General features: G+C 33.0%; 1 protein-coding gene across 5 annotated transcripts in view; it reads left to right on the plus strand.

The window, feature by feature from the left end:
• LOC125668409 (uncharacterized) overlaps window positions 1-17,306 on the plus strand; it is an 85,395-nt gene that overhangs the window by 32,226 nt on the left and 35,863 nt on the right. For 3 of the 5 annotated variants that reach the window (XM_056162662.1, XM_056162663.1, XM_056162664.1), the window contains exon 1: window positions 8,057-12,817. The exons of 1 other annotated variant lie outside the window; for it this stretch is intronic. The gene's annotated coding sequence lies outside the window, so the exon portion shown is untranslated. Of the gene's footprint in view, window positions 1-8,056; window positions 12,818-17,306 lie in introns of those variants that run through there. One more of the 5 variants, XM_056162665.1, reaches the window with a different exon arrangement.

Raw genomic sequence — 17,306 nt, forward strand, 5'->3', positions numbered from 1 at the left:
ATTCATATTTTGACCACAATTTTCATTACATTCATAAAAAAAAATATTTTTATAAAAACAATACCTGACATTAATTAATTGCCTTGCCTTATCAGTTTCTAGCTTTGTATATAAAGATGATGTAATTTAATTGATATATTATCTTACTTCAGAATGTCGAGCATTATTGTCATTATAACTATAACACAGGTACAATGACAATGATTGTATCAGGTCCAAATATATAGAATGAATCATCCTCTTAGAGAATCTTGCATGCAGAGTGATCAATTATGCGCAATAGAAAAAGTTCCATTAATGAGATGGAATTCCTTTGATAGTTGATCTCTCCCAGTGCTTGGTTCTCCAGTTGCATGGGTTCAGTCTTCAGGGTGTATTGACAGATGAATCTAATGGCAGGATCACCATAGAATTGATAGCAGCTTATGTGTCTTCAGCACTGGAATCACAGTAAACAGGTCACAGACAGTTATAAAAAATTCATATGTTATAAAAAATTCATAATTAAGTTTATCTGTTATTGGGCTCTTTTATGAGATATATGTTTTTAAGAAATAAATTTCATTTTTGGAAATAACATAAGGGTGAGAATTGCTGTATGTCAGCATACTGAATAAAGCGCATCAGCACTTAGTGAAAAGTATGCCAATGTGAGGTGTTGCAGCTAGTTCACACCCTCATATGTTTGCAAAAATGAAATTTATATGCATTCTACTTTCAATTCAGATGGAATATTATTTCCAGCCTTTAAGATAGTCATACTATATATCAAGATTCATATGCATGTTGGATATTACTGTAATTTCAATTGGTAAAGATATCAAAGGTAAAAACAGTGGAAATGTAAATATATATATATATTAAATGAATGAGATTTGAGATTGCACTCAGGTTTTAAAATGATGACCATCTTTTCATTATTATCCAATATTTATTTTGACATTTCAGGTGAAGGTTTTTTAGAAAGAAAGATATCTTTTTTTTATAGAATTTCATTTTTCATCCAAAAACTGCATTAATCTAATCCTGTTTGAAGTTGAAAATCAGGGGTACCTGTAAAGTGCGAAACGAAACGAAATCTACCGAAACAAAACGAAATCTGCCGAAACGAAACCTAACGAAACGAAACAGATTGTATAATCGAACTCTTTTAATTATAATAATTAAAAATGGTATCTCAGGCCCCTGTTAAAGTTTACACATATAAATAAAATTCTCCTCCCCTTTGATGTAGGCTTTCGGCTTGACTGATACAAAGTTTTAAAAGTTGGAAAGGGGGGGGGGGTAAGCACAAAGCACATAAATACCATGTGCAATTAGCTTCGGATCCATAAATTTCAGAACGGGAGGTTACAGTCTCACAGGTCAGAGGTCTGGGGAAACACACTAAACGAGGGATGGGGTCGTCGGCGTTGGATCCGCTTTTGGTCATGAATACATGTTTCAGTATTTTTGTTCTAAAGACAAATATATGTATATATGTGGATATTGTGTATTTATATGTAGTATATCAAACAGTGGATTCTGAATATGTCCTCCTGTTCTCTTTGTGATTTCTGCTTAAAATTCCCTTGTTCACAAGCCTTTTCAGTTTACAAAATGCCGACCTCCTCCTAATATTATTGCATTAAAAAAATTCCGTTTTCCGTCCCGTTTTCAATTCCCCGTCTTAGCAACACCCCAAATGTCAATCTCTCACCAGAGGGCATATTACGCTACGCTACAACGATAACTCTGGGTAGAGATTGCCCAAATGTATAGAGTTTTTCCATTATTGAAAGTACTTGCACCTCAGCAGTTAGAGATAAAATAAGAGGTTAAGAACTCTTCCTACTTTCAATTTTCTCAGACACCAGCTTCTTCAAACAATGTATCTATGCCCAAAGGCGGATCCAACGTCGGTGACCCCACCCCTCGTATAGTGTGTTTCCCCAGATCTCTGAGACTGTAACCCTCAGTTCTGAAATTTATGGATCCGAAACTAATTGTACATGTCATTTAATCAACTACGGATATGTACTTTGTGCTTACTCCCTCCCCCCCCCCCCCCTTTTCCAACTTTTAAAACTTTGTAACAGTCAAGCCGAAAGCCTACATCAAAGGGGAGGCGAATTTTATTTATATGTTGTAACTTTCACAAGGGCCTAAGATACCATTTTTAATTATTATAATTAAAAGAGTTCGGTTATACAATCCGTTTCGTTTTGGTAGGTTTCGTTTCATTTCGGTGGGTTTCGTTTCGGTAGGTTTCGAAATATCATTTCGTTTCGGTAGATTTTGTTTCGATTTCATTTCGCACTTTACAGGTACCCGAAAATCAGCCATGAAATGTAAAAAGTTGTAATCTGATTTTCATATATTCAACAAGAAATTCTGTCTGACAAAGGATGTTGAGAAATCAACACATGATATATATACTAAAACATGCTTATAGCTTAAGTACAGGGAACGAATACTTTGGATTTATAATAAACTTAATTTGTTAAATCGAATGAATTCATGTTTAAAACTTCAGGAAATAAAAATCATTTTACTGTATAAGCTTGAATTCATTATTTTTTGCTGTAACCATGTTTTGCTGTATAAGCATGAATTTATTATAAGTATGTTCACTGTAACCGTGTTTTACTGTAAGCTTGAATTCATTATTTAACATATTCACTGTAATCATGTTTTACTGTAAACTTGAATTCATTATTTTATGTATTCACTGTAATCATGTTTTACTGTAAGTGTGAATTCATTATAAGTGCATTCACTGTAACTGTGTTTTACTGTAAGTGTGAATTCATTATAAGTGTGTTCACTATAACTGTGCTTTACTGTAAGCATGAATTCATTATAAGTGTGTTCACTGTAACTGTGTTTTACTGTAAGTGTGAATTCATTATAAGCGTGTTCACTATAACCATGTTTTACTGTAAGTGTGAATTCATTATAAGTGTGTTCACTGTAGGACTGTTTTACTGTAAGTGTGAATTCATTATAAGTGTGTTCACTATAACCATGTTTTACTGTAAGTGTGAATTCATTATAAGTGTGTTCACTGTAGGAGTGTTTTACTGTAAGTGTGAATTCATTATAAGGGAACCACTGCGATCGCCTAGAGGATTTGCCCGGCATGCTGAAGGCTGGAATTCAAATCCTGGCAGCGACAGACCTAAGTCGTTAAAACAGGTACTACGACAGTTCCATGCCAAACGCTCGGCATCTCCATATGAGTGAAAAATTCTCTCTCTCTCTCTCTCTCTCTCTCTCTCTCTCGAGAGAGAGAGAGAGAGAGAGAGAGAGAGAGAGAGAGACATTAAACAAGAATCAATCAATCATTATAAGGGTATTCGCTGTACTCGTGTTTTACTATAAGCTGACCATTGTAAACATACTCCAGATTAACATATCATTGCTAAAATGCTCAAATCCATGCAATTAAGAAAAACTATTTACACACAATAACAGATGAAAAGCACTAGGAGCCTATAAAACTAAGATTTTAAAGCTAACTTTCATAAAGACAATCTTTATTTCATAAATTTAAAGAGCTTATGTCCAACACAGTTTTGCATGATTTGTCTCTAATATTTTCAGTCTTCTAGAATTCATAGCATCTGAAGTGATGCAATATCTCGATTTAATTTTACTCAAATCTAGTTAAAATGCTAACTTTTGTGAATGTTTTACTTTCAAAAAGTTTCGAACAAACAAAATTTTCTATCACACATGTGAACTGGAAAGAAATGTCAATGATATGAATATACAGTGATCGTCGATATGAATATACAGTGATCGTCAAGCTCTTGATGATCTTCCATGAAAAATAGTTATTTCTATATCAAAATGCCACAAAGGCATAAAATCTTAAATGTCATGTTTATGATGTCGTAATTCTAATTTAACCCCATTTTTGGTCAAAATAAGAATAAAATATAGATTCATGCACAATTAAAATATCCTTAAACTAAATGAAACAACTCTAAAGTCAACTTTATTATCTCGAACTCAATTGTGCTGAGAAAAAACATTGAGATAACTGGGGGTTTGAGATATTGAGGTTAAACTACATAAACAAAATGTAGATGGGTGTTGGAACTCACTTCGACATATCCATGAAATTCAAGATATTGATGTGCAAGTTACTGAAGTTCAACTGTATAAATGTTGATTTTATACACAAATAAAGCCCTTATAATTGTAATATGTTGTCCTTCAACAGATTTTGATCATAGTCTTTAAAATAAATTTTCTCAGTGCTCTGAGATAACTAATAAAGGTTTGACATAACAAAAAATTGCTCTATTTAAGAAAACTGACCTATTTTGGCCTGATCTATTTCAATCCATATAAGGTCATTCCAGCATCAAATAGGGATGATCAGTATTTTATGGTGTTGATTTATATTGGTGCTGGGGGCAAGAGCGATGTTGAAAACCATAAAGACACCATTCAGGGGGGGGGGGGGGGGGGATTGCACACCAGCGTCAGAGCAGAATTTAACAATGATATCATTTGTACAATTTTGACCGTAAAAATGACAATCCCAACAATTTTATGACTTGCTTCCAAACAGAGACCAACCATGAAAAATGTGATAGCTGCAACAAACATGAATAAAATGTTTATTCTGCATGTCATTTGCATTGAAAATTTGATTTGTTGACAAATAAAATAGTTTTGAATTTTTAGGACGTTACAGAAAATGCAACTAAACGGTGCACAAAATTTCACTTTTGACACATTTATTTCCCTACTTTTCATCATTGGAGGTTACAAATAAGCCCAATCATTAGATGGAGTATATAGCCTAAAACCTCAAATAGCTATTAAAGAGTAAATCATATGCATTCAATTTATCATACGTTGTATGTATAGTTTTGTATGGTAGCTAGGTCTGATTGTGTAGTGAATTTTTAATCATAAACAGATGTGTCTTTCATTATCCATTTAATCCTTTGGCAATAATAATTATAGAGTTTAACTGACAGACAACATACTGTCAAATTATGTTATAGATACTCAATTTCGCTTTTTAGCTATAGTCTGTATTAAGTGGTGTACATTATATACATTTTGAAATTTTTATGCTTTAGAGAACAATGGAGTTTAAATTAAATCAGTATGGGCACTTTGAGGGTCATATGTGTTTTAAGAACATGCCTAAAGTGTTACATTGCTGCTGAATATTAAAATGTAATTAGTTTAGATATGCAAAAAAGAAAAATTATCATAGATTTGGGGCTAGTGATACAGTTTTTAACTAATACTCAGGTGACTGATAAGGCCTATGGGCCTCATGTTTCTACTTAAGTTAATTTCTGTAATACATACATTTGTGATTGGTTATATTAAATATGAGATTTTAAATCATCTGACCAATGGTCAGTGTGTTATGTGTTGCTTTAACTTAACATCAACCATCTGTCATCATCATTATCTATGAACAATTATTGTTCAATCTACTTATGCATATTAAGTCACCTGATTCAGATACAAAATATCCCTGTATAATGGACCCAAGAACTACTGTGTATAACTTTTAAAGTGACCAAATTATGATTTCATTGGCTGAGACAAAATCAAGGAGGTCTTGAGAACACCTGCGTGCCAAGGTCACTCTACCTGGTACAAATATTAATCAAGTGGCTCCAAAGATTATAGTCAAGTGTTGTTAATTTTAAGACAGCAAATTCCAGTATGATCACCCTGGCTTTTGATTGGCTTATAAAGACCTATTATTCTCATTTCTGCTGAACAGCTGCAACATGCCAAATTCTCCACATCTGTTAAGTGGTCACAACTGAAGTTTAGGAATTGCATTTTGGGATGGTTTGAATTCAAATGAAGACCAACACTGGGTTTCAGCTGCATGTTTAGTCATCTGATGCTCAGTCAAACATCTCTGACTTGAAGAATTGCTGTCTAACTTGTGTGATATTAATGTTTGGAATTAAACTGTCACCTTCACCATATAGTGCTTCTTATGTTGTATATATTGCATGCATAGTGCCCAGTTGTATAAGTCACTCCACCATAGGCTGATTACAATGTAAGGCTGTTCAAAATTAATTCTACGTTTAACGTCACCTCAAAACTTCAAAACCTACGAGGGAGGGAGGAAAAAAATAAACAAACAAAAATTTTAAACAAATGTTTATTTATTGAAAATCACCTATTCAGTGACCCAAAAATCAACAATTTCAAATAGACATCACCCAATTTAGTGACCAAAAACGTAATATGTCAAATTAAACACATTGTGGGATTTGATTTTCAAGTCCAAGTCAATTTTTGCATTTTCCCAGCAAAGACTTTTTCCTTAATCTGGGTTTTTATCCCTTCTGCGAACACACCATGCAGATTGGGTGAGCAGAGTAGTGGCTTGCGATAATATCAGGTGGTACATCCAATGGATTTTCATCACCACAATCATAGCAAACTAAAGGAAAACTTCCTTTTGTGGAAATAGTTGCTAGACACATGTGACTCAGTTACAATTAAAATTATGATGACAATATTTCATACATTTTTATAATGACACATCTTAAAGTTTAAAATATGCTTTACTTTGTTTTGTGTTGATTTTTTAAAATACAATTTTGAAAGGAAGATGCTAATCTGGTGTACCACAACTAAAAGATCAGGATTGTACCTTCACATCTACAAATACAAGGCAGGATTCCGATAGTTTAGGACGCCTTCAGATAAATTGATTAAATAATTAGTTTTCTTTTTAGTGCTTTTAATTTTTATGATTAAATGCTTTGTACAAAGTAATTATCAATCAGCAAGTTCTGTATTTCCAATCGTAGTACAAACTGTCATGAAATAGTACATCGGAACTCTTCACTGTTGAGAAGGTAAATATGAAATGTGATAGGGAGTTAATAGGATGTCTAAGACGAAAAGTTGAAGCGATCAAGGAATTGCTTAACCCATTTTAGTCGCAAAAAGCGGCTGAATTTCAGGCAAGATTTCCCGAATCACTTTGTGTGACACTGGTCAGACATTCGGAAGAGGCGTCAGTCCAAATATCCAGCCTCGACGAATCTCGCTGAGATTAGTTCGGTTCAAACCATCTTTGTACGTTTTCTTTACTTTAATAGTGGCATATACTTCCATTTTCTTCATTTAAGGGCCTCTGATTAAATTTTTCAGTGCGTTTTCCTCTTACACGGAATGTAGAATTAAGTCGCTAAATGAAAAACCAAACCTGAACGACTACTTCAAATCCGGATTTGTTTTTTTTTTCAAAACGGCAATTTCGCCGAAACCTACACGCGCGGGTGACGTTAAACGTAGAATTAACTTTAGACAGCCTAATCTACAACACTTATTTATATATATATATATATATAGGCCTGTTGGCCAATCCTTTTATGTTAATGTTTTATACAGAATAAAATATTTGCAAAAATTTTGCAGTATCATGCACCCTTTAATCATTGTCTTTCAAATCTTTTTTACTTCCATTTCCCATTATGAAGTTGATTCAATATTTTGTATCTGAGACTTTGGGATTTTTATGCCTCCGAGATCGAAGTTCGGGGTGCATATTGTTTTTGTACTGTCTGTCATTCTGTAATTCTGTCATTCTGTCTGAAACTTTAACCTTGCTAATAACTTTTGAACAGTAAGTGATGGAGCTTTGATATTTCACATGAGTATTCCTTGTGACAAGACCTTTCCGTGGGTACCAACATTTTTGACCCCTTGACCTTGGAGTTTGACCTACTTTTTGAAAACTTTAACCTTGCTAATAACTTTTGAACAGTAAGAGATAGAGCTTTGATATTTCACATGAGTATTCCTTGTGACAAGACCTTTCTGTTGGTACTAAACCTTTTGACCTTGACATTTGACCTACTCTTTTAAAATTTTTACATTGGTCATAACTTCTAAATGGTAAATATTAGAGCTTTCATATTGTACATGAGCATTTCTTGTGACAAGATCTTTCTACTGGTACCAAGATATTTATCCTTGTGACCTTGGCCATCTTTGGAATTGGCCATTATCGGGGGCATTTGTGTTTCACAAACACATCTTGTTTGAAGGTATATTACTGGGCCTCTTTGAGCAAAAAAAGAAAAGTTTTGTTTCTAAAGGACATCTTCTGAGAGTCTCACAGAAGCAAAAAACTTTTTATTCATGAGTGGAAAATCTCCCAAATTACCTTACTTGAACCCCCCACCCCCAAAATTTGAAATGATCACAAAAAATATAATTTGTGAAAGAAATTTGGACTGCCTGTAATTTTGATAGCATACACTGGTGATCAGTGGTTTGTAGTTTTATTCTACAGTACAGTACATGGTGATAGAATTCAAGCTGAGGTTTGTACCTGGTGATAGAATTCAAGCTGAGGTTGTTGTTTTTTTTAAAATGTAGTTTTAATGTACTCGGTGATTTTTGTCTTCAAAGGATTGCAGGTATCAACAGTATAATTTTAATCTTTAATTGTTTTCAACAAATTTTCTGGATGATGATATTTAGATGTGTTGCTTGCTGATAAATATATTACACGGTCACAAATCACAGCTCAGGGGCCTTTATACATGTTCTGCTAATAGTATATAGGCCCCTGATCACAGTCGGCTAAAGTGGATGAGTTTCATGACAGATAGATCACAGAAAAGTGAAAAACGCACATTCATCGCCTTTGAAATATTGTAGTTTCATGTATATTAAGTAAACTAGACACCATGACAAGTGTTGCAAAACATATCTGACACAAAATCATCTTAGATTGGGACCTGTCTGTTGGATAATTTGGGTCATTAAAGTGAGTGCCATCTTTTGTTCAAGCTATTGTAAAAGAAAGAAAAAACATACTACATGTATATTCAAACATAATCTTTGTTTATAACCTGGTAGAGTTAGTATTTAAGCAGCTGAGATTCAGATTTGGTCAGATGAAGGGTGACCTGGACCACTGAACAGCTGCCTTTCCTTGTTAATAATAATTAGTGGATTTCTTTGTCTTGTGTAATGAATTACCTGATTATTAGTATTACATGACAGGATGTTCAGCTATGCGAACTTGCTCTGAACTTGAAGAAGTCTGAATATTTTAAAAGTGTTGCAGCGATGAAGCTCTCCTGATAAAATTCATTCCGTTTATGGAAGTTCATCATCAAAAGGCTATTATTCTAAATTGCATATGGATCAACAGTGATAGCAGATAACAACTCTAGTGTATGGTATGAATAATTACAACACTCTTGTACCTATAATATGTGTAATGTAATTTAGCATGACTAATGATGACATATATCTTTAGTTTTGCTTCAAGTCAGACTATTCAAAATCTTTTTTTTTTTTCAATATTCAGAATATTTTATCCATGCAGTGTAATCTTGTAAATTTTCTGATTTTCAAGTTTTTACTTGAACATTTTGATTCAAAAGAAAAATATTTCACATGCACCCATTTTATCTATTTTCTCTGACAAAATGCCAGTTGCTGTGTAAGGCCACTGTTATTATAGTCTACTGTAACAATTCAGTCTAAATAGGCTTTGATCTGTGAAACCCACTCAAATAAACTCCCAACTAAATCTATGAAAATTGCATGAATTAGTGTAAAATAGTCCTTAGTTTTCAAAACTTTCTCAATACCCCTGACCCTCTTCAGTGGTAATTAAGGGGCATTGCCCTCCGCCCCTTACCCCTTCTCAGCGCTTTGTGCCTCAGTATTGCCTACACAGAAAACCGACTGCTACCTATGTCATCCTTCCTATTTTTCTTAAGTCGAGACTTAATTTTTGAAATATTTTTAAAATTAGTACACATCGAATATAATTTTTCATAAACTCAACAAAATTGTCTGTTGCCTTTCCGAGATCTGATGTAACATGAAAGCATGCGGTAGAAGTCTATACTCGACAGCTGGATTATTGTACTTTGACAATGACAATCAGAAAGTGAAAAGAAAATGGTGCAGATGTTTTCAATAACTTGAATAACATGTGACACAAACAGAAGAAAAGAGATATAATATCTACCGTATTTCTCTCTTTATTAATTTTATTAATCAACTGGTTTTTTGTACTGATTTCTTTAGTAACATTTATAGGCATTTAGATATATCTGTTATACAGAATAAAGCAATGTGAGACACGATCACTTCTGCATCCCTCAATGACAGAAAAAGCGACATCTCGGATTTGGTATTGGATTGAACTTTCAATGTTATGTAATATTTTACCAATAGAATTCCAACAGAGACTTTGAATTTTGTTTACACTTTCTTGTTTGGTTATTACTTAACTTTTGGGGGACTTGAGGTGCTGTAACAAAGGTTTAAAGAAAAACAAACTCTCTCTACCTGGGTATTGGTAGTTTGTTTGTACAAGAAATCATCTGGATTGCTTGTGTAGGTCTCTTTTGATCAAGGTTTAATGCATGGAATTACAGCAAGTCAAAATATACCTTGCAGCAGTTGACGTCTTAATGACACAGAAACTAGCTACCCTGTAGCATGGAGTATATGTACTTACAATGTCTGTAGGTTAACAACATCAAAGTCAATCTGACATTACATGCTATGTGATGGTTAGATTTTTAGCAGGTATTTTCTAGACGACTGAGAGTTTTGTGCAAATTCTAGACAACAGAGTTTTGTGCAAAATTTTGAATATTACAAACATTTTGGATTATTATTTGTCAAGTTTTGGTAAGTGTTGTCACTTTTATGGCCTGTTGTAATTGCAGTAGACATCTCCTAGGGGGAATCTCTTCTAAATGAAAAATGTGTTCGTTTTCTGGTGATAATGTTTCAACAGTTGAATTTGTCTGCAGCAATGCAAGTGACTTCAATCTGCAATGTTCCTCAACAATTCAATATGAACAACCATATATGTTTGGAATCAATATGCAAAAAAAAAATATTACATCAATTTTGTTTTCCCCTTAACATTTCATACTGAATGACAATTTGTTTTCAATAATTGTATGATCATGATTTTACTTTAAATTTTGCATAAAGATATTCATTTTATACTAGTCTAAATGCTCTATGTAAAAACAAAATCCTACTGCATCGTCTCAATTGGAATTGCATAGTAGGACAAACAAAATTTTGTACCATTCATTAAATGCAGTGTAATATGCAATTTGTAATTCATGTACAAACATATCATTAAACTTAAAGTAGGGGTCTAGTAGCGTGACGTCATGTCCGGATCGAACTCCGGTATTGGTTCACGTACTATTATTATCAAACGTATTTTTACATTTACCTGGGTGTTTTTTAAAATTTAGTAAAATGAATACAATAACACTCAATCACTTATATTTGAGTAGACTATGGCTCCAATCTTCTTTCCATTTTTTGTCATCTAATTCACACATAAAACCAGAGGTACATATTTGTTTAATTGATATACAGGGGTAATTTACATGTTAAAATTATCTGTAAATAAAAAAAATCATGATATGCAATAATGCACTTGTGGAATTAAATAAAACAATTCTGCACTTGTTATATATTTGTTATCTTGTTATATATTTGTTATCTTCTATTATGCGAAAATCATCTTCAAAATGGCTATTTTGGCCAAAAAATGTAAATATAAATTGAGATGCTGTGAAAATATTATGTTGAGAAAGGGCAGATTTTTTAAATGTATTTTAACAAGCATTCACATGTGAACATAATATGTGAGTTTGAATGAAAAATCACAAGTCAAATTTTCAAAATATTCATATTAGTGGTGTTGCAGTGCTGTATTTTTGACTGCCGAGGGCCTGTATTGGGTTCAATTTTGTACCACCATTATTAAAAAACATGAAACTGTGTTAAAATTTCACTTTTAATTATTTAGTTAGACATATTTATGTCATATTTGAGGGAAAAAATTGCAGCATCATACCTCAAACAAAATTTTATGGACATATTCTAGGACTTCTTCAATGAATTCTGATATTGCCGTTTGACAAATGGGGGTACACGTAATAAAAATACCATAATTTACTCATTATACTGACAACCTCCCATTTTTTTGTTTTTATCATACCCTCAAATAAACAATCTAAGTATTTAAACTCAAATTTTTGAGAAATCACAAGTAGGTCCTGGAGTAGGGACCTACCTTAAAGGAAACTTTACTTTGTCTTCAGTGAGATATTAATACAAATACGAAAAAAGAGATATTATTAAACTAGTGTGAAAACAGCAATCAATATTATGTAGGTATCTATTCTATCATTTTATTGTATCTTTCAAATGCAAGAAGAACTGTGTGTGACGTGATTTCAATCATCATCATCATCAGTGTGTGCAAATATTGATACCATATACTATTGCATGATGTCTTGCTATTAAAAAGTACCACTATAATCTTTCCATTTACACCATGCACACCTTTATAGGTAAATAGTATTCTACTGAGACATGCAAAAAAATTAAGTCTCCTACAAAACATTTTTCACAAATGATTTATATTGTTGACATTGATTTTTAAAAAAAAAAAAAAAAAAAAAGCTATGAAAAGGTTGAGTTCTTTCTTCTATCTGTGGAACCTGGGATCTTGGCTTATGACTACTCATCATGCAGTGTGATTATCACCTTGAGTGGAAACATAGAACACCCAAGTTAATGAACTGGGCTGTAGAGATTCATTGATTTGTGTTAACTAGACCATTAAACTGGTGATTAAAGCTATCACTTGGGCTGTTTCATTGTCCAGTAGTGACCACTTACACCACCAACTGACAGGTCTGTAGTGTGGGCAGTCATCAGCACAGTTCACCTTTTCTGGTTCTAACTGTTTATTATAGACAATGTGAAATTAACAGAGCAGACAGAGGAAACTCTTTCTCAGGTGTGTATAAATCATTTTGATATTCACAAGGTCTCTATTTAATGCTTCATTGTGCTCATTTGCAAACATTCATTCTCAGTGAACAGACATAAGTTAGGACTGGAGAATGGTGTGACATAACTATTCAAATTGTTACATGTGCAAGAGGATTAAGGTTTCAAACCTCAAGACACCTAAGATGTTGGCTATCTAAGTGGATATCCAACTAGTATATTACATGTACAATATCGTTTTGTATTGGGAAGTGTTACTTTGAAGAATTGATCGAAGTGTAATTGTTGAAAGTGAAAAGGGGGATCAATTAATTAACTCAGCAGGTAATATTACAGGTAGGTGTTGTACTGTTTACCAATTAGATTTACTCAGTTGACTTAATATCTGATGTCTGCTGATGATCAGATGAAGATTGAATCAATTTAAAATCCGGTGTATGAAAAAATTGATTGTTTGACTTGTGTCAGTATGTCAAATTATCAATTTAAATCTTTGCATAAAATTTTTAAGGAATTTATGAGTTTTAGTGTAGATCGTTGAAGGGAACCTGTTTTCAGTAACAGGTACTTCGCAGGGTTTAGTGACATACACTGTTTGATGAAATATACCCTAGGACCTCTAATATGTGATGTATGAGAGTCTAAATAGACCCATCTTTATCTGTGTTTTAAAATTTGCATATTTTTTATCCGAGATGTAAAAAAAAAAAAAAAAAAATGCATTAACTGTGAAGTTTCAATCTGTTTTTTGTTGGTAATTTTTCAATAAATATTTTGAAATGTACTTTAAACAGAAGTGCAAACTAAATATTTAAAAGGAAAACTAAATGAAATCAGGAAATGAAATTACCACATTAAAAGCAAAATTATTATGTAAAAAATAAAATTATATGATGGAAAACTTGCTGTATGTAAACTAAAGGTTTTGGTGCCCTCTAAATTTGGCGAAATCAGATGCACTGTTTGGTGTAATTGTGATTTAGTGCTTCTTCTATACATGTGAATGGATAAATAAAGAATTTACCACAACTATGAATTAGCACTCTTGCTTCCCTGCCAAAAAAATTGAAATTTGAATCCCACTAAAACATTTACACATACAGGAGGCTAATTACAAAATAAGAAATTGAATTACAAAAAATATTGAAAAATATGGAACATTGAGAATACTACTCATTAGTAAACCTTATGCAGGGCTGTTTAAGATGAACTAAATTAACTGTGATATAGGATGACGGCTCAGACTTGTCACCAGATGTTACAGGAAACTTTGATGTTGGTACCAGACTGTGACCTATCAGCAGGAGCTTCGGAACATCCCTATGCTCCTCATTCCTCGGATGCAGTAATAAAAAAATAAATGAATGAAATAAAATGATATAAGATGAAATTAAAATGTGATGAAAATAAAAACCAATCAAATTAGAAGTAGATCCTTTGATTTGCACATGGTGACAGGATCAAAGGATCTAATTTTAATTGGATTGAATAAAAACGAAAAATATAGAAACATGACATAGAATTAGTTTTAATTGTTGTTGAAACTCTAGCTGGCTGGAGTACCGCGAGTCCAATGTGACGTTGCAAACTGAATTTAAAAAGGAAACATTATGAACACATTCAGCGATAAGAGTCGGATGAGGAACATCAGGGTATAGGGACAACCCTTTTAAGTGATCAGGGTAGGGACAACCCCTTTAAGTGATCAGGAACATCAGGGTAGGGACAACCCCTTTAAGTGATCAGGAACATCAGGGTAGGGACAGCCCCTTTAAGTGATCAGGAACATCAGGGTAGGGACAGCCCCTTTAAGTGATCAAGAACATCAGGGTAGGGACAATTTACCCCTTTAAGTGATCAGGAACATCAGGGTAGGGACAATTTACCCCTTTAAGTGATCAAGAACATCAGGGTAGGGACAATTTACCCCTTTAAGTGATCAGGAACATCAGGGTAGGGACAATTTACCCCTTTAAGTGATCAGGAACATCAGGGTAGGGACAATTTACCCCTTTAAGTGATCAGGAACATCAGGGTAGGGACAGCCCCTTAAGTGATCACCATGTGAACGGGGGAGTTTAGAATTTCATGTTTATAGCATAAAATCATTTTTAATACGACTATACATTGTAAACGAAATCTTCCTCCTCCATGATGTTTCTAATAATACCACTCTCCTCTCTTCTTCAAGTACTTTGCTAATACAAATTCATTATTTTATTGAAATTGTCACATATTATATTATTATTTTACCAAGTGGTAAAATTTGGGTCTGCATGGATTTCAACATTGACAAAATTTTGTTTTCTATCTGTTCTTACTTGATTTCTATAGTTAAATGTCTTAGATATAGTCATTTTTGGTTTTATTTAATGATTTCACTAATTAATCAAATGATTAATTTATATTTTTATTTAGTATTATATATTTCTTTTTAATATCTGTGCCTACGGGGTTCTATAAATTATTGATACCATTTGTGAAATTATGAATATTCAATATAGTACACACTATTTGCATTTTGGGGTTTTTTTTTGCAACATTGATGTTTTTGAAAGCTTTTATTTAAAACTTATTTACGTTCACTTTTGATTATAATTTTTTTATGTATAACTAGAGAAAAACAAACTGATTCCTTTTATAGATTTTAAAATAATATATTAAAGAGAATGAGAGACATTATTTGTTTCTATTCTCAGCTGACTTTAGAAATACCCAGCTGAGAAAATTCTCGGGTGGTTTTATGACTGATTTTAAGAATTTTTTCTAGTAAGTATTTCTCAGGAGCTTAATAGATGAGATTTTTTTGTTCCTGAAAATTCTGAAGGTTTTATGGTAATTGGACCCGATTTGTCTGATTGATTATGTAACCATTGAATTGCGACTAATAAAGAGACCGAGTTTTTAATATTTATTGGACCACCAGGTGATTGTATTCAATATGTAATGAAAGATCGAGATTGAACAATTTAGAATGATTTAAATGAAGATAAATGTTAAAGTAATGATGAAAGTGAAATAATGTCTGGTAAATCAGAATTAAGCCCATCGTTTTACACTTGAAACTTTTGGGAAGAGTTATGTGCCCTGGATAAAGATAAGAATTTTTTTTTTTTTAAGATGTCAGTGGTAATTTATGAATCAAATTTTGTGACGATCCTTGCAGTCTATTGTTTCTATTTAAAACCCTTAAATGATTACGAAATCACACTATCCATCAATCTAATTAAAATAGGACTTCTTAGATCCGGGCGCGTATACTCTGCGTAAAAAGTTTGTTTGGTTTGAAAGAAAATTAAAACATCACAGTTAGATGTGACATCACAATGCACCGTTTACGTCAACTGGCGTTATATTCCTTGCGTTAATTAAGTAAATCCTATAGACTTTCGGTCCATAGTCATTTCATTTCCTATAGACCACAACAAATTCCTATAGACCGAAATTTAACATGCAATATTCATTGTTATTAAAAAATAAATAATAGACACAAATTCGATTTGGTAATTCATTCATAGTTTGATTATATTCTTTTTCAATTTCATGCACAAGCTTTTCAATTAGAATTTCGTTTTCTTTTTCATTTTGTTCCAGCTCAGTTTCACTGTCTGATTCTTCATCTAAGTCACTTCTACTACATTTCGTTTTCTCATAATTTTCTGCGACTTTAGCCTTGCTGAAACTTGTTGTACTGACCACCTTCCGTTTGGTTCCAGGTTCCAGGGCGTGCACCTTCCACATATTTTTAATCGTTCTGATAAGGACTTTTCAAATTTGCACGAAAATGACGTACATTGAAGTAATTATGAAATTGATCCCCCCCCCCCCCCCCCCCCCCCCCCCGTAATTACATTGTGGAACATTTTATTACAGCTATGGGGTGAACAGAAACATAGGCGTAATACATATGAAACTGGTCCTGCTTCTCATATATGTTTAATAAGCGGTGGGAAACCAGTTTTTTTACTCAGAATTCCTATAGACAAGTCAGTCTATAGCTATTTCGATTGTTATAGACCGACTCGATTTTCTATAGACATTGTTTATCGGTCCATGGTTAATTTCGCAGACTGGGAATAGATAAGGCATTAATTTTGCGAAAGTTTAAAATTCCTTATGTGAGAATATACAATTTTATAGTGTGCAATAAACTTCATGGGAATTTAAGCGATTACTGCAACTTAATTGTTTATGAATTGCCGGGAACCACCTGAATAGCCATCATTGTCTGTATGGCGCAATCTGACTGGCTGATAGTTCTCGTGAATATTCCAAGCAAAAGGTCATGTGGACACGACCCCAAATGGGGTTATATCAGATCCTATTATAGCGATTGTGAGCGTATCCTAGGATCTGATATTTTAATTAGATTGCATCATCCATTTATTTAGGATATAGAATATAATCATTGAATACCAATTTATCTCCAATGACATGGTTGAATTCATCAGTTAGGGGTCATTGAATAAATTGATATAATCATCTCAATGAGGAGT

This window comes from Ostrea edulis, chromosome 4 (genome assembly GCF_947568905.1).
Source record: "Ostrea edulis chromosome 4, xbOstEdul1.1, whole genome shotgun sequence".
NCBI classification, from domain to species: domain Eukaryota; kingdom Metazoa; phylum Mollusca; class Bivalvia; order Ostreida; family Ostreidae; genus Ostrea; species Ostrea edulis.